Source organism: Haliotis asinina, chromosome 4, assembly GCF_037392515.1.
Source record: "Haliotis asinina isolate JCU_RB_2024 chromosome 4, JCU_Hal_asi_v2, whole genome shotgun sequence".
In the NCBI taxonomy this organism is placed as follows: domain Eukaryota; kingdom Metazoa; phylum Mollusca; class Gastropoda; order Lepetellida; family Haliotidae; genus Haliotis; species Haliotis asinina.
The window spans coordinates 63,352,201-63,377,967 of NC_090283.1; the positions used below are offsets into that span (position 1 = coordinate 63,352,201).

At 39.7% G+C, this 25,767-nt stretch overlaps 1 pseudogene; it reads left to right on the forward strand.

Moving 5' to 3' along the window:
- LOC137281085 (uncharacterized protein KIAA1958-like) overlaps positions 1-25,767 on the forward strand; it is a 33,005-nt pseudogene continuing 7,238 nt past the window's right edge.

Sequence of the window (25,767 nt, forward strand, 5' to 3'; positions counted from 1 at the left end):
ATGGGTGCTGAGAACCTTAATCTCGCCCTGAAATGTTTCTTGTTCAAAGCCCGGAAACAAGACGGAGGGTTGTATCCATCTCATACATTGTATGGTATATACGCCTCGTTATAAAGCGCCATGAGAGCAAAGGGATGCACAGTGAACATGTTTGAAGATAAGGAGTTTGAAGACAGTCGTCGATGTCTGGACGCAGTTATGCGCAAACGTTCTGCTGAGGGTCTAGGAGCCGGAAGTCAACAGAAACGATATCCCTCACTGAGGAAGACAAGCTTTGGCAGTGTGGGGCGCTGGGAGACGACACCCCCAGAAAACTTCTAGATACAGTTCTGTATCTTACAGGTTAGTCTTACTAAATACTCTATTCATGTACATATTGATTATAGTTATAGTAAGCTTTTCTATTCTTTGGCTGAAGAAAAAATGCTCAGATATAAATGTAGTTATTTTGGTCTTTTTGTAGGATTGCACTTCGCTCTTCGAGGGGGTAAGGAACATAGGACCTTGAGGATGTTTGCCAAACCACAAATAACGGCACCTCATACGGATGGCAACGGCCGAAAGTTCCTTCTGTATACCGAAGATGTGTCAAAAGCAAACCTTGGCGGGTTGAAGCAGAGGAAACAAGCTCCGAAGAAAGTGCGGGCATATAAAAACATTGACAACAAGGACCGATGTTACGTCAGTATTTTCCAGAAGTACACATCATTGTGGTGAGTATATTTTCTATCAATGAATCAAAATTTAAAAACAATAAGGAAAATAAAAAAATAACAAATTTAACATCTATAAGATGAAAATATTAAGATTTTCTTTCAATTAAGTGGATAAAGTATTTCAGAAATCATTCTTTGGGTTTTTTAATAAAGTGTGGATAGCAAAACGACCGATTACTTCTACTTCACTCCTCACACTTCCATCCAAGGATGGAAGTTGGTTTCTGAAAACCCCGGTTGGCCACAATACCCTCCAGTCTACAGTCAAACGGCTTTGTCAAGAAGGTGGTTTACAGGGTAACAAAACAAATCATTCATTGAGAGCTTCAGCTGCCACAAGGCTTTATCAGGCCAATGTCGAGCAAATGATTTGTGAAATGACCGATAAGAATACACATTCGACATTGCTAGACAATATTTTAATGTTTACATTGTAACAATTATTTCATTCACGTAACGCACATTGTAGCCAATGTAAATAGCACTCAAGATTAATTATGTTTGAAATAATCCAATTTCTAAGATCAGTCGCCATTATTTCACAACCTTTCAGACCCGTGAAGGTCCCGGGATAGAATAGGCCTTCAGCGACCCATGCTTGCCATAAAAGGCGACTCAGCTTGTCGTAAGAGGCGACTAACGGGATCGTTTGGTCAGACTAGCTGACTTGATTGACACGTGTCATCGGTTCCCAATTGCGCAGATCGATGCTCATGTTGTTGATCACTGGATTGTCTGGTCCAGACTCGATTATTTACAGACCGCCGCCATATAGCTGGAATATTGCTGAGTGCGGCGTAAAACTAAACTCACTCACTCAATTCTTTCCAGGTCACAAGAGTGAAGCTGTTCGTTCATACAAACGGACTTCTGATCACAAATCTACCTTGTCCGACATTCTTACGTCAGCGCCAAAATGCCAGACGGGTATCAAAGCTATATGTACGGTATCTCCAGACAAAGAGCTGAATATCAATGCCGGAAGTGACGTTGTTTCCAGGGAATCTAAACAGACAGTCGTGTTCAATTTCAACATCTCGTGAAATGTAGTTTCAAGAAATAAAATCACTGTCTCTGCTTGACTTTTTTCTTTAAGAAACTGAACGAAAAAATTGTCTCGTGAAAATATTCTTTCAGGGCCAAATAGTATATTAAACATCCCAGGGATATTCTATAGAATGTCCCTGGGATATTGTAAATGGCCCTGAAAGGAGGTTTACCTGACAAAGGAATAACCTGTGAAACGACACTAATAAGACACCTGAGGTTTATATTGTAAAATTATGGCTTTATCGTCCAAAACTGTGTTCCACAGGAGATATCACTTGTGTGAGATCGTATGATTTCTCCTGCGAGATACCATTTTGAAAGTAGATTTTGTACAATACCCTGACAATGCTATGACGTCATGAACTTAATGACGGCACAGTGCTATGACATCGCTGCCTTACCAGTCTAATGGTAGTACAGTGCTGAAATATGTACTCTTTTCATTGAAAACTAATGAAGAATGAGTTTGATAAATGGAATTCCGCCCTTGTGTCTACTGATATCAATTTTATCAACACTTGTTGATAAAAGGTGAAAATAGCAGAATTCCCTAGGCAGGGCCTCAAACCATTTCCCAATGTCAGCAGAAAACGTTTCCGTTCGTACGGAAATAAAGTAGGGAAGATAGCTACTTTCTGCTCCACTTTGCCTTCTAGACGTTTGATCTAACCGTTACCAATCAGTCGCAAGTTTATTGTGCCGATAACTACCATTGCTTTCTATGTATCTCCAGCTATCAATAAATCGAGACAGTATATTTCCACGGCATAGCTAAAACACTGGTATTAGTACGGGCATCGTTCTCATTCCCTTCACGAATCGGCTCCCAAACGACCATGCGAGAGCCGACATGCGAGACTAAGTCAGACTAAGTGAGATTGGTGAGACTGTTATGTTGATAATTGAAATGTCTCAAAGATAATTGTATCCTATGTGATGGATACAGATAACTTTCGAGTCTACATCCAGCCTGTCTCAATGAGTCGTGCTGCCAGAGGTAGTCTTCGGGGGATTCAAGCTAGTGATTCGCGTTAAAGCGAGTGAGTTATTACTTAGCGTCATATCGCTAATACTGCAGCGATACCATGTTGTGCACAATCAGTTATCACAGTAAACATCAATAAATTTAGGAATTAAAAACCCGTTGAGATGGTCTTCGAGGGCTTCAAGCTAGTGATTCTCGTTAAAGCGAGTGAGTTATTACTTATCGTCATATCGCCAATATTGCAGCGATACCATGTTGAGCAGTCATTGTAAACATCAATAAATTTAGAAGTTAAAAACCTGTTGACGATGAACAGTAAAACTAGCATGTAATCATAAAACGGCATTATTATTAATGCAATATAAACACGGGCTATTGATCACACAACACAAATTGATCTCAAATTAAAGGACCGTGGGGACTTGCATTACTTTTGCTACCTGCATGCACCCCAGATGGATTTACATCATGCCTTCAGGTGTTGGTGATCTTTCAGCAAAATAGCCATGAAGTAAAAGAACAAATGTGCCACTATTAAAATAGAGAGCAGGGGAAAAAAGGACATACCCTCTCAGGGGGACAGGCATTTCACGCTAGTGCATTCATCATCTGCGGTTAAGTATCGGGCAATCACTCGCGTACTTTTTATGCAAATCCTTTTTGAGAGACTATATTCTAGTTATATAAATATATGCGATATTACAATTAAATTGAATGTTTCAAGGATGCATTAGGTACTTGGTTAATACGCTGGTGAACCTAACACGTTTTTTGATTGTTGTTTAAATCTCAACATTTCAGCTGTATCATGACGGTCTTTCAATAATCTGGACCAGACAATCCTGTGATCAACAGCACATGCATCGAGCTATATAATTGGGATACGTCATTTGCGCATTTACGTCATTCGCGCAGCATATCCCGTAAGTCGCCTCTTACGACGACTATGGGTTGGTGAAGACCTATTCTTGTAACGTTTATTGATTGGATATCTGGTCAATAACGGATACGAAGGTATCAGTAGCCGCTTACGACACGCATGGGTTGGGAAGATAAATATTCTTTACGACTTAGAATTGTGTACCATGTTTGCCATGATACTCATATGCAATGTTTGTTCTGACTACGACCTGCTAGCCAGCTGCGCGTCACTAAGTTCCGACGGACCATTGCCAAAACTGTGGATCACTGATGCCAGGTCAGTGTGTGGATAATAACAGCATAGGCTGATGTTGATAGTAGGTCCAGCTGTTGGTTGAACTGATATACTCAAACCAGTAACGGTTGTCATCCCCTTCAATGTTATTTGACAACCATTATTAGTATGGGTATATGTGATTTGTTGTATATGGCCGAACCGGTTGGCGTGTAGGGACTAAGCATGAGTTCGAATCCGCTTTGATTGACCATTACCATACAACGGAGCGACTATCAAACTCCAGCTCATATAAAAGCAAAAATGATTGGTTGGAAAATTAACGCCAGCTAAACTAGGTTCTCTAGTACAATTAGGAACATACAGCTGAAGTATGTGATTATTACAGAAAAGTGAAAACATTTTGTAAAGAGTCACATTGTCATTAACTGTCACTGCCCCTTTGTCTTTGAAAAGGTGATGGTTACCGTTACAGATGCAACCACGGCGAAAAACGAAAGTGATGCACATGCCATTTTTAGGAATATCGAGATAGAATGTATGAGGGAGTTGGCACATCCACAATTACCGAACCCAAATTTGAAAAAAAGGCAACGTTAATTGCTGAATGAATACTCCTTATTGTGACTTTTCTCGAGGTTGGTAGGGTCACGGACTCAATCAATGAATTACGATTATAGATCTTCCCAGAAAACTGATACCCAGGGGTGAAGTCCTTGACAACAGACAAACAGACAAAGTATATTCAGTAATATTGGCCAACTGGCCCATGTTACAAATGTTGTTACAACACTTTTGGGGTCACGTAGTAAGAAAATGGAAACCACATCAGAAGAGGGGGTTCTGAAGACCTTCGAAAATTATTCTTGAAGAATACAGGAAGTAATATTAGACAAGCACAAACACACTCATGCACGCTCGCTTGCTCGCTTGCACTCACCCGCACACGCACGCGCACACACGCACACGCACACGCACACACGCACACCAGTAGCACCGGCTGCTCCCCAGCATTTATTTAAGGTTTCTATAATCCGAGCCTGCAGAACGAGAATAAACCTTACCTCCACAGACGTGGTAGATTTCATTTTGTTTCAGGGAACGTGTTAGTCTAAAGAAATACCATTGTTGTTAGAATCTCGTCTGTTTTCATTGATAATGTGAGTTGACAGTTTGTGTTTACAAGTGTCCCTCAACAAGGCACTATTGATGAAATATTTGGTTATTTTATTATCTGATTTCTCTTATAAAATGTTCTGTTTTGTACAACTTGCCAAATAGAATGCATGAGTAAAAGCACTGTACATGTAAGGCAACATATTGTATTTCTGTGCTTCCCATCGCCCAACCGATATATTTTCGCGACCCTAAAACAAAAAGAATTTCATTTCCGCCGACTCGGGATTTCCGACAGCTTTTTCAATGGCTTCCTTTCCGTGTCAGATCTGGGACGCGAGGCTCCAAGCAGATGACAAAGAAGGCTAGCATTCTCCCTTTTTCACATTGAATCTACCAACACACTAACGTTTTTAGAAGATTAATTGAACCTTTTATTGACCCACGCGGTTAACATTGTGACAGTAGCATCTGAGGAAAGAATTATTGTTCTCTGCTGCTTTGGCTTGCAGTGCAAATCTGTGTTATGTATTCAAAATATGAAGGAAAACTGAATATATAACTTTTTATGACAGGTCTCTTCTTCCTTCCCACGAGAAGATTTCCCACAGGTACTCCTAAACAGCCAAACTATAACACACCCTAAGTTAAAGATGTCCTTTTCCACTTCTTTTCCGATGGAGATATTGACAGTCTATATTAATTCAACGCACTCACTCTTTACAGTGAGTGAGTGAGTTTAGTTTTACGCCGCACTCGGCAATATTCCAACTTTATGGCGGCGGTCTGTAAATAATCGAGTCTGGACCTAACCATCCAGTGATTAACAGCATGAGCATCGATCTGCGCAACTGGGAACCAATGACATGTGTCAACCAAGCGAGCCTGACCCTCCGATCCGTTATTCGCCTCTTACGACAAGCATAGTCGGCTTTTATGGCAAGAGTGGGTTGCTGAAGGCCTATTCTGGGTTGCCGAAGGCCTATTCTGCCCCGGACCTTCACACGTCCCCCACTTAAGATCATTGTGGGTATGTGATACACACACAAAATGCTGACCTAAAACTATTTGCGAGACCGCCTGTATGACATGTGCTTCACAGCGTGGAAGGACCGAAGTCCTGGAAACTCTCATGTGTCAAGCTGTCACAAATCCAAGGACTCTCCAGGCCCAACGCTGCTTAACTTCAGCTGATTTTGACCTGAGCTCTATGCACAGGACTACACGCCAATGTACTTGCAGGATACACCATCCTGTTCAAAAGCAGCCACAGTGATCACATGGTAATGTTACATCACAGGCAATCGTGAAACACGATACAGCAGAACAAGCCTGGATTAACCAATATTCAAAGAAAAAAGTCCATGGAGTGAGTGAGTGAGCTAATATTTAACGTCACATCGGCAATATTTCAGCCATATCGTGACGGGAACAAAACACAGAAATGGAATATATGTGTATTATAAAAACCTGTCGACAAAGGACAGTAGAACAACTACAGTATCACAATTTGAATTAAACTAGCATGAAGAGTTAAAAATCAATATTTAGACAATACAATATAAAAACTGGGCTATAGATCACCAACAACAGAAGGTAGATCACCATACTAGGGACCAGGGAAAAAGTCCATGGAAATGCATTGGAGAATTCAGAAAATGTTTATGTGACAGGACTATCACATACACTTATTATAATCAAATATACCAATATTCTAGCCATAAGCATTACAAGAATTGGAAATGACATTCAGAGCCGGTATTGCAAAATATTTGTATGGCGCCGTGACGACTTAACGTGAGTGAGTGAGTTAAGGTTTATCCTCTCATGGTCAATATTGCAGCCACGTCGGGACTATGGTAATATATACTTTAATAATACAGTCATTTTGTAAAATCTGTCAACAATGGACAGTAAAACAACTACGTCTAGGCTATCAGTGATAGAAACTTAATCAAGTTAGCAGTAATATATATGTTGCAAAACAGGACAATGCAATTAGACCGAGCGAAAGGTCATTAACAACTGAAGGTAGATCACCATACTACTGACACACGTGAGAGAGTGGATTATGTTTCCAAATACACCTTCCTGGTCTGCAGTTATAATTGCACACGAAAAATGTGCAGTTGGGAGAAGTGCACTGAATCGGTTTTGCCTGGTATAGCAGGCGAAAGTAGTTCATTGAACTCGTTCACATTTTCGTCGCTTGCATTTGACCTACTGTGCAAAAATTAGAGACAATTTCCTACCACATACCTGTAGAGAGAATCTACAAACAGCACGCATCGTCAGGTCAATCGAGGTTGTCACATGAACGTTCCCGACACACACGTCTTCACTGACGCCTCAACGACTTCTTGGCTCAGATCTGACGCTGTATGTCATATCTGATTATGAAGTCGGCGATGAATTGTTCTGTAGTATGATCAAAGGAAGCCCACCTGGCTGGTTTGTGATTGACAAAAAGTTGCCATTAGTAAAAATGTATCAGAAGGTACAAATGCATGTAGGATATTGTGCGTGCACTCAGATGGGCGTCTTAATAATCTGGGATCTGTAGAAAACAATATCACCCTCACTGACCTTTACTGAATTTTCTTGCATCCTTCTTTGAACGATCAAATGACACCAGAGTAGAAAAACATATATCACCCTTGTCGTCGGTCAAGCAAATAGGACTATTTTTCTAAGACTGTCTGCTCTACTCTTTGAAGTTATTGCAATATTGTTTGCCTGTGAAAATACAATACTTCTCTTACAGATGCTTCCTAGGGCAGTTTCGCAAAGACTAAATCGACTGTACAAAGGGTTCCCAGTGCTTGGAACTAGACACAGAAAACTTCATATTTGAAGAAAAGTTGGAATAATGATATGTTATTTGAACCGTCAACAGCTATTGGTAATTGTGTAATTTGTCTTCAGTGCATAACATCTGTGTCTCTTTCTCTCGTGACGTTTTATGATGCTTGATGTCGGATTTGCAATTGTACTTTACCTAATGAGTATTTCTTTCAAAGTTTTTTAGAAATTGTATTTTTTCTGTCCAGTAGTTCAAATCCTGAGGCGGTGGTGTGGCCTAGTGACATTATACACCGAATTTTTCTCGCCGATTTCCACAAGCATGTCGACACTTACTAAATCAGGATCTCGTCATATGGTATTTTATGTTAACTCCGTCCTGCAACTCAAAATCTCTTTGTGATTTGATCAAAGCTTAAATAACACGTTTGAACAATATTTCTAACAATAATGACTGCAATGTCTCTGATAATGTCAGAGAAGGCCCCTTTCAATTTCAGACAATTATTTTTATTCCAATGTGTCATTAGGAAGAGGCCTTATGAATGTCCGTTGTAGAATACGCCTTCAGCAATCCACGCTTGCCATAAAAGGCGACAAGTCATGCTTGTCGTTTGAGGCGACTAACATGATCGGGTGGTCAGGCTCGTTGACAAATCGATTCCCAATTAAGCAGATCGATGTTCCTGCTGTTGATCACTGGGTTGTCTGGTACAGACTCTTAGTTACAGACCGCTGCCATATAGCTAGAATATTGCTGAGAGCGGCGTAAAACTAAACTCACGCACTAGACACAGCATATTTGACATGATGGTATCTATATTCAGAAACACATCTCATCCAAACCATTCTGAGTAGGCCAAAAAATCACGCACATAATCTATACGACCTTTTTTACACAGATTATCGTATCCCAACTGCGTAAATAGATGTTCATGCCGTGGATCACAGGACTATCTGGTCTAGAATTGATTACAGACCGCCGCCATTTAGCTGAAATATTGCTGGGTGCGGTGTTTAACAGCAAACCTACCCCTTAAAATGTTGAACATGCATGTCGATGCATTGAATGGACGTAGCATACGTCAATATGTGATGTTTTATATTGTTTACAGAATGTTTAAGTATGTTCACTGGTGGATAATAAAGTCTGATGACTTCAACGTTGGTGAGATAATGGCATTATAGGATAATGCAGCGATGGTTGTCATCAATGGAAATGCTAAAGGGGCGCTTGAACAGTTTTGTAGTTCATGGACGCTGACGTAACCCAGCGGTTAAAGCGTTCACCCCGAAGACATGGGTTCGATTCTCCACATGGGTACAATGTGTGAATCCCATCTTCTGGTTTCCCCCATCATGATATTGCTGAAATATTGCTGAAAGCGGCGTAAAACCATACTAATTCATCCACAGATTATGTACTTCAACATCATAAGCTTTATGCTTTATGCAGATGTCAAACAAGATGCTTACTCCACTGTATTTCTCACACTGATAAAAATACCCTCCGGAAATGTGTATCAAGAAGTAACTGATCTTTGACCTTTCAGGACAGTCAATCTCGGTCATCCTCGGAAAAGCTAGCGTTGGCCAAATGCACAGTAGGACGAGTTTGTCAATACGACACTTATCAACAACCTGGTTTTGAGATATTTTTCCCCGTGTCAATAGTTGGCATCAGTGTATAAACATGCACAAGGGAAATTCGTGTTAACAGTAACCAGAAGGAGATTAACTACTGACAACCTTCACACCAGAAACACATTATCTATTAAGAAAGCATTGGATATTTATTTATACAGGTATCGATGTTTCTCTCTCTCTCTCTCTCCATCTACCTACCTATACAATGTCATACATACATACATACATACATACATACATACATACATACATACATACATACATACATACATACATACATACATACATACATACATACATACATACATGAAATACTACCGTTATGCGTCGTTTATAACTACACTAATATGTCTTACTTTTCATTGCATACCTGAAGTGAACCGTTTAAAGGCGACAGATATTGTGCAGAAGAGTCTTGACGGGAAGAAATATCTGGACTCATCTTAAATATTTATGACTTGTACATCTACACAGATCACTTGCCATAAACCTGAATACGTACATTCTCAAAACACTACTGAAATTAAACATGCCTGTTGTTACGGTGACTTCGTGATTCTTCCTAGGTAAATGTGGTTATCAAATGTCAATATCCAATGTCGATTACCGAGATTATTAGATTCAGACCAAATTAATTTTATTACTACTTTCCATATTGATACCTGAGTGAGTGAGTTTAGTTTTACCCGCTTTTAACAGTATTCCAGCAATATCACGGCGGGTCCATATTAATGAAAGTCAGGTGTTGGAGAAGCACGTACACAAAAGACGTTATTGATTCATCATCCTGTGCCGTGTCGCCTCCATCCTTTCTTGCACACCTGACAGTCCCTTTCTTTGCTCTCTTTCCTGTAACAAATAGTGAATTGAAATGACAGAATGCGTATACATACAGCATTGGGCGTGAAAGGCAAAACAGTGATGACATCTTCGTGAATGTTAGGATTAGGATCTCTGAATATGAGTGCTGACATCAGGTGTTTGCAGAACAGAACAGATCAGAACTAGTTCTAAACAAGAGACTTTGAAACGCATAAGAGAAAGCAAAGTGCGTATTTGGAAGCAAGTTTTGCCCAACTGGCAAAATCAGGCAAGGAGACAATCAAGGAGTTTAACAATATTGTTAACACTGCCGTAGCGAGAATTCGAGAACTAATACCCACGATAATAGTAAGCTCGTCAGTGTTCTATTTCCAGTGCGGAAATTGGCGCGAACAGTCAGAGGGTGACAGCTGGTCAATGACAAAGTCAGAAATATCACCGGTATAAATAACCTTGTCTGGACCTTTTCAAAGGTCAAAAGAACATGTACTGTTTCACTCCTTACTGGACCATACTCAAGGTCAATTTTATGTAGTTGCGTACAATTCTAAAACAACTGACACGCTCCTATTCTAGACTATATAAACCCTAAAGTAAACGACGGGCGCTGATATCGGAACCCCTATTCGGAATGTTTTAAGAGAGCTAACCTGTGTACCAATCCGTATTTCGTTATCCAAAAGAGAGCCGTTTTTATAACGTTCTTGGCATGACAGAACTGAAGCCATCCTTCTATGTTTTGACACTGGGGGAGCGTGAGTGAGTGATTGCATGTTGTGTCAGACAATACCTCGGACTGCTTACATTAGTGTTTGTGGGATCGGTGGTGTAGCCGATGGCCTGGGTTCGATTCCACACAAGCACACAAGGTTACAATATGTGAAGGCCATTTATGGTGTCCCACGCCGTGATATTGTTGGAATGCGTGAGTTTAGTTTTACGCCGCACTCAGCAGTATTACAGCTATGTAATTAGTATTACACCAATGACATGTGTCAACCAAGTCAGCGAGTCTGACCACTCGATCCCGTTAGTCGCCTCTTATGACAAGCATAGTCGCCTTTTATGGCAAGCATGGTTTGCTGAAGGCCTATTCTACCCCGGACCTTCACGGGTCGAAAAATATCAAGCTGCCATATAATGATACTAATTAATACAAATTGTTCATCATAATGTAATTTACATCATAATTTTCAGTTGAGATAATCATTTTGATTGATAGATGTAAACTTAAAAGTTTTACCTTTAAAGCCTTGCTTAGTGTATCCTAACAGATTTAGCAACTCTTGACATGCAGCAAGCAGAGGTGTTATTTCATGGCATCAGGTTTAAATACTTATTTCATCTAATTCCATATATTTTTATTTCACATATTCAACTAATAACTTACAAAGGGTTATATCCATAAGACCGAGATTAAATACTGGTTTATAAATAGCGTGCATTATTGTGTGTTATGTATGTTATATTGATGGTGTACAATTCATTGTGGAATGATCGAATCTAGTAAGATGCCATAGCTTGCTTTCTCTGAACATTTTATGTCGCAAATGTTTGCGCATGTATGCTTTCATTACACTTTTAGCACTGCGCTTTTAGCCCCCTCTGTCACATGGAGTTTGTCAAACATGAAACTGTCGTTTTAAGCGCGAAGGCCTACAAATTCTCGAATAATTTTTCCTCTAAGTTCATCTTTCTTAACCCCGATGGTCTTGTGTCGCTCCATGGGGTATAGCGGATGGCCTATTGCATAGTTCGTCGTATCGATAATGGAGAGGTGGTCTCCAATAACGTCATAGGGGTCACGGTTTCTGTCATAAGTACTCTTAATTGACAACTTTCATATTCTGTCATCATGACATTGTATTGAAATGCGTACATTATGCGCTTGGCATGTTCTGAAATGGCGAAACCTACGGAAACAAGTTGATTAAGTGTCACAAGCATTTTTTTCCAAACTCCTACCTCCACATGTTCCAAACAAATGTTGACACGTTTGAAATTTGTCTTAACTAAATGTCGAAGTACTAAGCTCCACCTGCTGACAGTTTCTCACACTTTGCGGCTGTTTCCCATAATTTGCATTGATCATGGGTTTAAACAGATCTTTCGGGAAGTCGTCGGTGCTTTCCTTGCGTTACAGTCAACGTATTCTTTCATCCATCTACTCTGAGAAAATTGCAACACTTTGTTAATTTGTATCATTTTCAACCCAACACATAAGCATAACTGAACGGTGGAGGAATAGATGACGTAATGGTGCTTGTCTTTTCACGTGGAGAAAAGTTTGTGCCCGTTGGGGGGCCTTTCCTTACCTTTTTTCACTACCTAACCTTGCTGGCATTCCTCGATGATGTGGTGAGAAGGAAAGCTTTAAATTCTTTCATAGGAGCCACAGGCAAACTTTGAGTGAGGTGCAGGGGTCTATGATATTCTAAGTCACATTCTAAAATATATCCCTCATCCCCCTCGTGATCAAGCGCGAGCCAGTCAATCTGTTGTATCTGTTCAGTCTCCAACCATTTGAAATTCCCCGGAGGTCAGATTCTAATTTGGATTCATGCAAATCCTCTTTTATATATTTCTTATTGACTTCGGCATATCGATGGTTGACATATCTCAAACCTCCTGTTATGCCTTGGTCTATGAAATTGTACATATCTGGATTGGTAAAGTGATGTTCGTCATGTGGAGACAAACATCCATGGCCAGGCCCGGAGGTGTATAATATATAGAGGATACTAAACGACCTTCCGTGTAACACCATTTTTATTTAACGAGTTAATGATTTGGTATCAAACGAGCGAAAGCGAGTTTGATACTAAATCTTTCACGAGTTTAATGAAAATGGTATTTCACGGAAGCGAGTTTAGTATTCTGTTAATACCTCAACATAAATTGACAGAAACTGCGGCGAAATTGCCTACAGTGTGAGGACTCTCAGCTTTCAAGTCAAGCAAGGTCTAGTAAAATCGCGACGTCAACATTAGCATTGTGACGTCACAACTTTGAACCATTTTGACGTCATACGTCAAGCGGTATTACACTAGTGTATAATTGAAGTGAAAATATTACACTGCTGATTCTTCAACGGGCGAGTAGTAAAGAAAAGGGTGCAATTTGTAATAATACATACACGATTCCATAAGATTCCATCACATCGGCCAGAATCTCAGTATCCACAGACACGTACAATTCCATAAACTGTCGGACCGATGTGATTTGGAAAGTGTCCCAAATTTTGCGAACATAATGATAATGTTCTGTTGACATTCTATCTTCTGTTAGGGGTGAATAAAAGGCACCTTCGCTAATCTATCTTATCACAACTGTCTACGAACACGTATAAGTATATATGTCGGTAAATATTTTAGCCAGACTTCGGATCAGAAGGTCCGTTGTTCGAATCCCAGCACGGGAGTCCGAAAAAAACACTACTATGTATGTTGGAACTTCCCGCAAAAGGTTGAAATTTGACAATGGATACTTTGACATTTAGTACCTCTTGAAAATTCAAATAACTTCATTCTCCATCATACGTATACTTGTCCATGTCACGTATTTTCTTCTTATGGCATCTGTGTATAAGAGTTTCAGTTTAGTTTTAAAATAAGGCTCAATGCACAAGGTCTCGCCATGAGATGATGTTTTACTGAACTTAAACAGTGTGCACAATGCCCATTTAATAGAGTGTTTACTTTCATTTCCTGTTTTAGGAGTTGTATAACCTCAGGTTGAAATTTAACCAAACAGAACATAGGGTCGTGGCCTTCTTGACCTTCTTGAATGAAATGATATTCCTAGACCTGTCCATTCAAAGCTGATCTGACACATCCCTGTGGAGCCTCAACAACAGCTCGATGGGAGGGTGATCCTTGGGACCCATCTTTCACCACTGTCTTACTCCTTTTAGTTTGTTTCGAAATCTCCTTTGCTTTCCTACGTTTTTCAGCTTGACGAGAAGTTCGCTGTTTGTCTGTCTTACCAGCGTCTTGTTGTGACACATGACGGGTTATGATCGGTTTATTCAAATCTCCAAGAGATGAAAAAACATCTCGAGCATTTTGTGAGGGCAGAGCAGAAGGTTTACAGCTTTCAACATGTGTCCTGTACACATCAAACTCTGAAAATGTCCTGTTACACGTTCGACAATTTAGATTTACTCTATCATTTTTATGCAGTGTTCTCACGTGCCTGGTTAAACATTCATTCTTCTAAATGCTTTGAAACAGGTCTGAAATTGAAATAATTTATTGGCTGGATGGGAGGAAAGTCCCACTAGAGCCTCTCCTACCTAACCAACACCTTGTTGTGAAACATTATGAGCACTGACGAGTTTATTTAAATCTTCAAGAGATGAAAAGCATCTCGAGTATATACTACATTTATGAATTGGGAAACAGCAGCAGGTTTACAACCCACATGTTTCCTATAGTCTTGAAAATTACAGAAGGAGCTGCTACAATGTGAACGCCACTACAACACGCGGCGGGGGATAAACAGCAACTTAGCCTTATATCACCTTGCTGATTGCTATCTCTCCAGTGAAAGGTTCCTTGGACATGAGTCTCGTATGAACACAAGAGTCACACGACTTCCAACACATATTTTGTTTCCTTGTATGAGATCACATTCCTGACACAATTGTAATATTCAGACCAGCGTTACATCTACCTCCTCCTACACACAAGCAATGCTTGCCATAAAAGGCGACTAACAAGGGTCGGGTGGTCAGACTCGCTCACTTGATTGACACGTCATCGGTTCCCAGTGGCGCTCATGCTGCTGATCACTGGATTATCCGGTCCAGACTCGATTATTTACAGACCGCCGCCATATAGTTGGAATATTGCTGAGTACAACGTACTTATTATGACGCGTTTACGCGCATGCTTAGGCATTTTAACAAATCTTAGACGGGGTGACAAGTCGATAACGCGACATATTTTGACCTTATAAATTGTCGCGAAGTCGTTCGTATGTGACTCTTTGGATGAGTAAAAAATATTGTTATTTCAAAATGCGACAAATGGCCAAAGCGTCGCGTTGTCGCGCTTCGGTTAATTTTGCCTCATTTTGTTTGTTTTTGAGAGGGCGGCAACGCGAAAATGCGACAACGTGACAAGGTCTATCTAGGATCCCATAGTCTCTAGATGCGGAGGTTGCTACCACAGCAAAGTAAAGACCTTAAGAGTATTTGTATTCATGTAACACTAACTTTAACTGTTAGAAATCTGTCAAGAGTGGCCATCACAAAAATGTCATGATCAAAAGAAAGTACTTAGAAGTTTGAGTTTCAGGATCTGAGTACCCCCAACAACTTAAACAAAAACCTTACTATCCCCTGTATTAAGTTGAATATAAGATTACTGTGTATATTATACCAATACGTTTACTCACCAGCTAAAATCTTTAAAACACAAATAATATGTACAAGTCAAAATCACTTTAAGCATATATTGTGATTTGTGCCTTCTCCCCAAAGTGCATACTACTATACTATTGTGCTCTTTTAGCGGGATATGAAGTCTTGAAAGGCGCATCTTAATCAGTATTACCAATTATTATCATTTCTTTATTATTTCTCCGATAAGACCAGTTTTGACGGCAATACATCTAACAAGAGAAGACAGAGAGAACAGATGTCTTCAACAACAGAAAGTTTGTTTAAGATGGAGATTCGTGGTCTGAGTAAACCTCAACAGTTGATTAAGACGAAAATTGAGAAAGGGAATAGACTTTTCCTCTGCAAGTGCACATTCTTCTCGTCATCGTAGAATATTGGAAAGAAAGCGATGTCGAGGAATGTGGTAATAGTGCCTATCGAGGAACTTATGGAAGAATCGGGACTTGAACGCGTTTAAGGTAACTACTTTCTACAAACTATATATGAGAATGAAATTACAAAGCTACAGGACGAACGGCAAGTGACATTATGGCGAATTTGTTTCATTATTGATAGAACTATAATAAAAGTGATCTTTGTCCACTACAACGCCATTGGCAACCGTCTACTTTGCGACGTATTAATAGTCAGAGGAATTTGGGTAACTGTAGGATAAATAACAAATGCTTGAGCTTGAGGTTCAGCTGTCATGCTTCGGGTGTAGATGTGGTTGAACAGGAAGTCCACGAGGGAATAACTGTAGAAGAGAAGGAGTTTGACAATCTTGACAGAAGAAACCTCGGCATGGTAGGATGCATGACGAACCATTCTCGTCAATTGCCAACCTTCGGCTGTAGATGTTATCGAACATGAAGACTTTGACCGCGATGGAAATTCAGTGTTTGTGAAAGAGAAGGATTTTTCGGATGAGACGAGAATATTGCTGGGGAGACTTTTGACACATATGTCGAAGACATTATGGGGAGGGTAATAACACCGGTAAAGGTCATCTTGTCATCGAAGAAGATGGATTAAGTAGATTTAATCTCTGCGGTATATGTGGAGAGCCAGTGTTGTATCACAGAGGGCAACCTCGCGACGATGAGATTACGTGAAAACTCCAGGACTTGTCCGTAGACACGTTGTGAGGGAGCTGTAAAAGACGAAATGAGAACATGGGTATAACTTAGTTAATGGTTAGACTATAAATACCTTATCAACATTATTTTACAAACCAAAATAATCTAATGTAAATCCTGTTTAAGACTCGGGCAATTACTACCGTTGTGCAACAATTACGTCTCACGGGAAAAGGGGGGACAATGTGCCTATTACTCCAATCAAAGATGACACAACACTTAAAAAACAATAATACTGAAACAAAATTATTGAGTCAAAAATAAAACATATAGCTTTATGGATTACAACCTTTTGATAACGATGTAAGAATCTACATCAAAACGTTGCTCAACGTAATAAATCAAGAATTTGTAATCCATTGGCTGTATGCTTCCATATTACTGGTTTTGTTTGTGTGTGTTGTGTCATCTTTGAATGATGTAATGGCTACATGTTTCAATTTTTGACTCGCCAACTTCAACATAGCCGATTAATACCATACTGATAGGAAAGGCTTCATTAAAGATAATGCAAATTCCGACTGCACAGTCCAAGTGATGCTTAAAATACAATCCACAGATGGAGGTGGCTTGTTGTCTCCTCAACAGGGCAGGCAGAAATGGCCATTGTGTAAATACATGTGTGGAAATGAATTAATTATCCGAATGATAAACAGGATGTGACAATCATTATTAGGGAAACAATTCTGTTGAAGAACACATAAACACTATATTGGTTCCAAAGCGTCGGTGCTTATGTGAGCGCACAACCCCAAAGACTATCTTCATAAATGAATTCATGTACTGGTAAGAATGTAATAAATGGTTATTACATGATATATATTACTAAACGTTGCAGGTATAGTGAGTGAGTTAAAAGTTAACGTCACATCGGCAATATTTCAGCCATATCGTGACGGGAACGTAACATTAAGTGAGTGAGTGAGTTAATATTTAACGTCACATCGGCAGTATCTCAGCCATATTGTGACGAGAACATTTAATTCTGAAATGAAATATATGCCTATTATAAACCTGTCAACGAAGGACAGTAAAACAACTAGAACATCTCAGAAAAGAATGTAAAACTAGTAGCTATGCCTAAGATAATTTATTTATAGAGGACAATACAATATAAAACTGGGCTATAGATTGCTAACAACTGAAGGCAGATCACCATACTAGGGACCATGGGGACTTACAGTACCTTTGCTACCTGCATGGACCCTAGCTGGATTTACATCATCCCCTCAGCAGTCAGCAATTTGAGAAATCTAGCCATACAATAAAAAAACCCACTTATACTACGATTAAAAACCTGGAAATTTAGAATTTACTTTGAATATGCTTGACCGTGACTGTCTCATCACAAGGGATACAAAACGGAGGATCCTCACCTTTTAACAGGTGCACATGAGTATATCTAGTATGGTCAATACGACATCGTCTTAAAATAACCTCTTCAAATCTGGACTGACAGCCCAAGTCGGTGCAACCAATATACGGTTTTATTTCATGTAATTTATTTATACCTACTTGGGTGTCCCACTTCTTCTGCATCAGATCACGGATGTAAGTTCTAATGCTAACTTAATAATCAGAGTATGGAATAAGAAGTGGTGTCACAGACTTGTTGAGTGCTGCCTTGGCAGCAAGACCGGCCATTGCGTTACCGGAAATGCCTACGTGGCTGGGTAACCAACAAAAGACAATGTCGTATTGGCCAGTGGCAAGATCATTATATAACTCAATAATTTGTATTAAAAGTGGATGTTTACAAGAGATATTTTAATAGCCTGAAGGCAAGAAAGAGAGTCGGAATAGATTATATATTGTTTACGTTTAGGGTGTCTTTGAATATATTTAAGAGCTGTTCATATGGCGTTAGTTTCTGCTGTAAAAATAGAACTGTTATCTGGTAATCTAGACGATATTGTTCTGGATCCAATGACAGTGGCACAAGCCACAGCGCCACCGTCCTTGGACCCATCTGTAAATAAGGATTTGTAATTGCTATATTTATGTTTCAGTTGGTTATATTCTTGTTTATACTGTAATTCATTCGTTTCTTATTTTTTAAATGTCGTTAATGTTAGGTCAACTTGTGGCCTAACCAACTGCCATGGAGGAGGAGAAAGAAGACGGGAAGGGGCTATGATTTCCAGCTCAATGCTGGCAGCAGAAATAAGTGGTTTTATTCTTATACCAAGAGGCGGAAGAAGAGAAGATTTCTTATTGTATAAATCCTCATACAGAGGATTGAAAACACAGTTATATGCAGGGTTTGATTCATCTGAATATAGTTTTGTTACATACAGTAAATCTAAGTTTATACGGCGCTGCTCAAGAGGTGGTTCATCAGCTTCGACATACAGGCTGTCTACAGGTGATGTTCGAAAGGAACCAAGACAAAGTCTGAGATCTTGATGATGGACTGAATCTAATAGTTTTAAGTTGCCTTTGCAGGCTCCACCATAGACAATGGAGCCATAATCAAGTTTAGAACGCACGAGAGATCGATATAGATGGAGAAGGGTAGCTTGATCCCCTCCCCATTTAGAATTTGAAACCACATTCAACAAGTCAAGTGCTTTCAGGCATTTAGTTTTAAGTGACTTAATATGCGGTAAAAACGTTAAGTGTGAGTCAAAAGTGAGACCCAAGAATTTAGCTTCCTTCACAACTTTAATGGGAGTGCCATCTAGAGATAGTTCAGGGTCTTTATGTGGTTTGTATTTACGACAAAAATGTATGCAGTTAGTTTTCGATTTAGAAAATTTAAAGCCGTTTTCAAGACACCATTTATTAATCTTGTTTAAACACAACTGTAGTTGCCGTTCAGCGGTATGTATACTTTTACCACGACAAGAAATATTAAAATCATCCAGAAATAACGATCCATCAATTGAATCGTTTAAAACTTTGGATAAACTGTTAATCTTTATACTAAAAAGTGTGACAGACAAAATACTGCCTTGTGGAACACCCTGATCCTGATGGTAATGATCAGACAGGTTAGAACGCAGTGGAACTTGAAATTGCCTGTTATTTAAAAAGCTGGTTATGAATTCAGGCAAACGACCTCGCAACCCGAAATCATGTAAATCTCTCAAAATGCCATATTTCCAGGTTGTGTCATATGCTTTTTCTAGATCAAAACAGATACACACAGCATGTTGTTGATTAATTAGTGCGTTTTTAACAAATGACTCCAAACGCACTAAGTGGTCGACTGTACTTCTGTTTTTACGGAAACCACATTGTATATCTGTTATGAGATTATTTGTTTCCAAGTACCAAACAAGTCGATTATTTATCATGCGTTCCATGGTCTTGCAAACACAGCTAGTTAATGAAATCGGACGATAATTGGATGGATCCGTATGATTACGTCCAGATTTAGGTATTGGTACTACTGTAGCATCACACCATGAAGAAGGAAATTTCCCAGAAGTCCAAATATCATCAAAAATATATAAGAGCGTCTCTAAACATGATTCTGGTAAGTGCTTCAGGAGTTGATATTGCTTGTTATCAGGTCCTGTAGCAGTGTCATGAGCTTGATCAAGAGCAGTGTGGAGTTCATGAATAGAAAATGTTTCATTATAATCTTCCCCATTATCTGAGTTGAAATTGTTTTCTGTTCTTGTTGTTTTTGATATTGTTGGAATTTAGGCACATAATTTGAAGAGGAAGAGTGTTTAGCGAGGGTTTCACCCAGTTTATTCGCAATATCTTATTTATCTGTAAGTAATTGATCTCCATGTTTAAGATGATGGACACTAAATTTAGTACCTTTACCTTTGATTTTCTGAACCATGCTCCAAACCTTGGACATGGGTGTCCGAGAATTTATTTTGGATACATAATTTTGCCAAGATTGGCGTTTGTTTTGTTTAAAAGTATGCCGCGCTTTAGCATTTAAAATTTTAAATTTATTTAAATTATGCACCATGGGATGACGACGGAAATAATGTTCTGCTTTTTTCCTTGCCTCCCTAGCTTGTTTGCACTCATCGTTGAACCACGGTTTTCGAATGTGTGGAACTGCAGAGGACTTTGGTATACATTCATCAGCTATAAATTTTAGTTCGTCAGAAAAACATTTGATAGCGTCAAGAGCATCAATAAAATATTCAGGTTGAAGCCTGGTAGCACACAACGTTTCATATAAAGGCCACTTAGCCTTTTTAAAATTCCATCTTGATGATGGAAGCACATCAGATGGTGTTACAGATTTTAGTATAGTAGGAAAATGATCACTTCCAGAGAGGTCATTGTGGACTGACCATTCAAATTCATTTAGTAAGTTGGAGTCAGTTAATGACAAATGAAGAGCTGTATATGTTCCTGTGCCAGGATGTAAATATGTATTTGTACCATCATTATATATACATAAATTATTATTCGAAATGAAATCCTCCAGAAGCTGACCTTTTGTATTCGTGGCTACACCACCTCAGAGTGGGTTGTGCCCATTTAGATCACCGATGAGTATACATGGTTTGGGTAATTGATCGTAGAGAGTTTGTAGATCAGCATGCATAAGAGTTGATGAAGGTGGAATGTACAATGAACATAAAATAAGCGTAAAGTTCAAAGTCATTCGCACAGCAACCTCTTAAGATTAGTTTTGAGTTTTACAGGACTGTGAATAACATCATGTCTTACAAGAATTGAAGATCCTCCAGTGGCTCTATCACCAGGTGGGGAAAAGTGATGATATGCATTATATTGACGTAAGTTAAAAGTATTTGTCTGCTTTAGATACGTTTCTTGCAAGCAGAATGCTGATGGTGTGAAGTCTTGGACTATTAGGTGAAGCTCATTATAATTAGTCGTTAGGCCCCTGCAATTCCACTGAATAATATATATGAAGACACTATTTCTTGGGGGGACTGATTGGGGATCTACCCCTTGATTTCCTTGAGGGCGATAAGCTATGTGCCCTACTTTGGATGTTTCCGGACACATCCATGTCCTCTAAGGATCCAAACTTATTAAAACGTTTGATGGTATCATTTGAACTTTTGGAGGTTCTTCTACTTTGACATTTTTGTATGTCATTTTTGGTTTTGATTTTATTTTTGGTAATATCTTTCCCATTATTTTGTGACTGACGTTTAGGCATAGGCTGTGATGATGAGGACGATTGTTCTTGAGAAGATGACCGTGATTGAAATGGAGGAAGTGTTTTTGGAAGTGATTTAACGGTCTGGGTCGACTGGTTGGGTGTGTATATTTCAGGCTTCTCTGTATCCACCCATGTGAGATCAGTTTGGCACTCCATTGATGAAGTGGATACAGTTGCTTGGTGGCTGACGGCAGAGGGTATTCTCGTAACTGAGGCATAAGAAGTGGTCTGGTCTGTTGGGGAGAGAAGAAGTTTCTTGGCATCAGCAAAACTAATATTTTGCGTGAATTTAATTTTGTTTATTTCTATTTGTTGAATCCAGATGGGACTTTGTTTCGAGAAAGATGAATGTGTCCCAGAGCAGTCTGCACATTTTTAATGTTGTTATTGCAATCCTCAGTAACATGAGTTTTCTCACTGCAATGAGCGCATGTTACCGAGTTAGTACATGTAGTGACACCGTGTCCATACTTTTGACATTTGAAACATCTCGGTGGATTAGGAATACAGGTATCAACACTGAGACTGCAATATCCTGCTCTAACTGGTTTGGGAATGGTTGGTGAAGAAAAATGGAAAAGATAAGTATGAGTAGGTTTAGTTTCAGAGTTTATTCGTGTTGTAAATCTTTTGACAAAAATCACTCCTTGCTCTTTCATTTCTGCCGCGATATCAAGTTCTGACATATCGGAAAACAGTCGATCTCTGTCTCTGACAATCCCTTTGCTCGTATTCAGAGTCATGTGAGGGGAAATTGAGACCGGAACTCCAACGAACAACTCGGTAGACATCAGGTTGGTGGATAATTGTTTTCGATTACACTCTATAAGGAGAGAGTCTGAACGTAATCGTCTGACATTTCTGACCTCACCCGAAATACCATGTATACCTTTTGATACTGCAAAAGGGCTTAATTCAATAGGTGATTTGTCAAGAGTTTCCATAACGAGAAATCGTGGCCAATATTCGATTGAGCTGGACGGTCGAGGTTTATCATCATCATCATAGTCAAGGTGACGTTTGTTTCTTTTTAGGGGGGTTGTGTAAGCCATGGGTAATGTAGTATGGTTCATCATCTGAGCTCCCCACCCACCACCGAGTATTACAAGGACAATGCTAAAAACAAGTGGGCCTCCGACTTGCAGCACCAAGGATACTCAGATGATATACTCTAGCGGAAGAATTACAAATAAGTAATCCACCAGATTGGCCCATGAGCCACCGCCTTCTGGCTTAAGACTCCAGGCAAAGTTCAAATACATATTAACATATTTCAAATTCCAAATCATTGCACTGTAATAATAAGTCCAAGTCCAAAAATCAAACAATTCCGAATAAGATTTGTGCATTGACATAAATACAGTCCATACACAGGGCTTGGCATGACCAGCCGATTGGTTGAACCGGGCCCATTCAACCTCCCGTCTAGGTGAAGTAAGGATCGAAGGGGAGTGTTGAGCAAAGTGAACGCGGTCACAGGCCCCCAGTGCTCTCATCCCGAGACTCCCGTCCTCCACCGACACAGGGCCGCAACCCACGGCAAACGGGTTGGTGGACCAAATATGCCCCCGGGTCCACAATGGGGGTGTCGGCGAGCTCTTCGCGTTACCCAGCACCCACCACGAGGAGGTGGCTCACCACGGGTGCCTGCAGGTATAATATTGACCATGTAGAATAATACATTTTATTACTCGCCCGTTGAAGACACTGCAGAGTAAAACGTTTACGGCAATATCACACTAGTGTAATACCGTTTGACGTATGACGTCTCAATGGTTTAAAGTTGTGACGTCACAATGCTAATGTCGCTGTCGCGATAGACTAGACCTTGCTTGATTCGCGGAAAGCTGATAGTCCTCATATTAACACGGAAAAATTGGACAAAGTTTTACCAATGTTATATAACGGTATGTCTTATTGCAAACTGGAAATGTACAGAGCAACTGACCACGTTCCTCAATGCTAAACATGTCAAGGGTCACAGTGATAACGAGCATCGGACTTTATCCGTGACCAATATCTCTAAAGCTAACAGAATGAAGGTGCAATACATGTATCTGTTTGTAGTTCACGCTGGTCAGATGACGTGCGTGCCACGTATACCTTCGCGGCATACTCACAACTGGCCATCGATGCCTCGGTCCATCTAAATGACATAATATCACGTTCACAGTAACAACATTATCGTAAATTTATCTGTAAACGCGGGTATCTGGGAAAGCTGGAACGGGTATATAATACGGATGACAGGCACAAATCGGGGTGGAGGTCTGTTAGTCATAATAATATCACACAGTTATGTTAAATAGTTTACTTTCAAATGTTGAAACCAAAGCCGTATGTACAGAACGCGGTAATACAGCTGAGTAAACCTAACCTCACTCACTCACTCTTTGCAAGAGATTTGTTTTGGTTTGAAACATATTCGGGTTGTGAACACGATAAAAGAAAATGAACTGAAACCATACTATTGCCGTATAAACCTTTTCATGAAAGTAAATCGCTTCAGTTTTCAAATCTGATTATTGTGAAGTATTGAACAAAACCGACCCGTGAAGGTTCAGGGTAGAATAGGCCTTCAGCAACCCATTCAGCGGATTTGGTTGACGCATGTCATCGGTTCCTAGTTGCGCGTATCGATGCTGATGCTGTTGATGACTGGACTGTCTGGTCAAGACTCGACTATTTACAGACCGCCGGCATATAGCTGGAATATTGCTGAGTGCGGCGTAAAACTAATGCTGAGTGCGGCGTAAAACTAAACTCACTCACTCTCTATTGCATAAAAGCGATATTTCCAAACCCAAAATATAATCCTATGGCGAATAATATGCTTAAAGTATAAAAAATGACGCATTCTACATTTTACAACAGCTATTTGATCGCACAAGAAGTCGCATGCCTTCAACTTTCATCTATAATGTGTATTGATTCTATTCTATTTCATACTGCGTTTGACGCATAGATTTTAGAAGTGCATTATAAACTGTCTGCACTCCGTGTAACACGATATGATGTTGTTGGGCACAGTTTCAATGATTTCCCTCTGAAATATTTTATAGAGCAACATGTTTTTTTCTAGAGCAAATAGATGCCACGAAATAGGGGATATTAGATGAGTGCCACGAAATAGGGATATTAGATGAGTACCAATGCGTATAGGATTTGAACGAGTCCAAATTTCCTACCCGGGTACACCACTCCCTATTACCCTACCCTACACAGATACCAGTTTTGTTAATTCCTCACATCAAATTTGCAAGAAATGGCAATATAGTTTTCAGCTCGGAGGCCAATATTTCAGGTTTTTCAGTATCTTATCCATGTATTATATTCAAAAGAAGTGACCATAAATTATGTCTAAATTTCAAAGACAGTACAGAGTAGCATGTCACAGTGCTCAAACTATCAGAGAAAACAATTGTGAAGAATCTTTCAAGGAAAGCCCTAAAACCCCATCTTTCACAATATCCCTCTCATAGGCTTTTCTCTCTCTTCTTCAGCACCGTTGCGCAAATGTTTTTAAAGCAGACGCTATATAATTTCATTTATCATTATCATAAAGGATCCGGGTACTGAGACAGGTTTACGGGTCCAACTCAATAGCCATCCGTCCTGGGTATCTGTGTTAGCCGTCCTACCCCAACATGTAATACAATGTCCACAACACGAATGCCTAAATGCTGGTATTTCGCGAACGAGAGCGAGAGTCGTAGACATAGTATGAAATAGGCAGGAATAAAATGTTCTGTTATTACCGAAGTCGTCAAATTGATTAAAATAAACCCAAATCTACTTTTAAACTGGTTGCCCGCCGTCGCCGTAGAAAGCAACG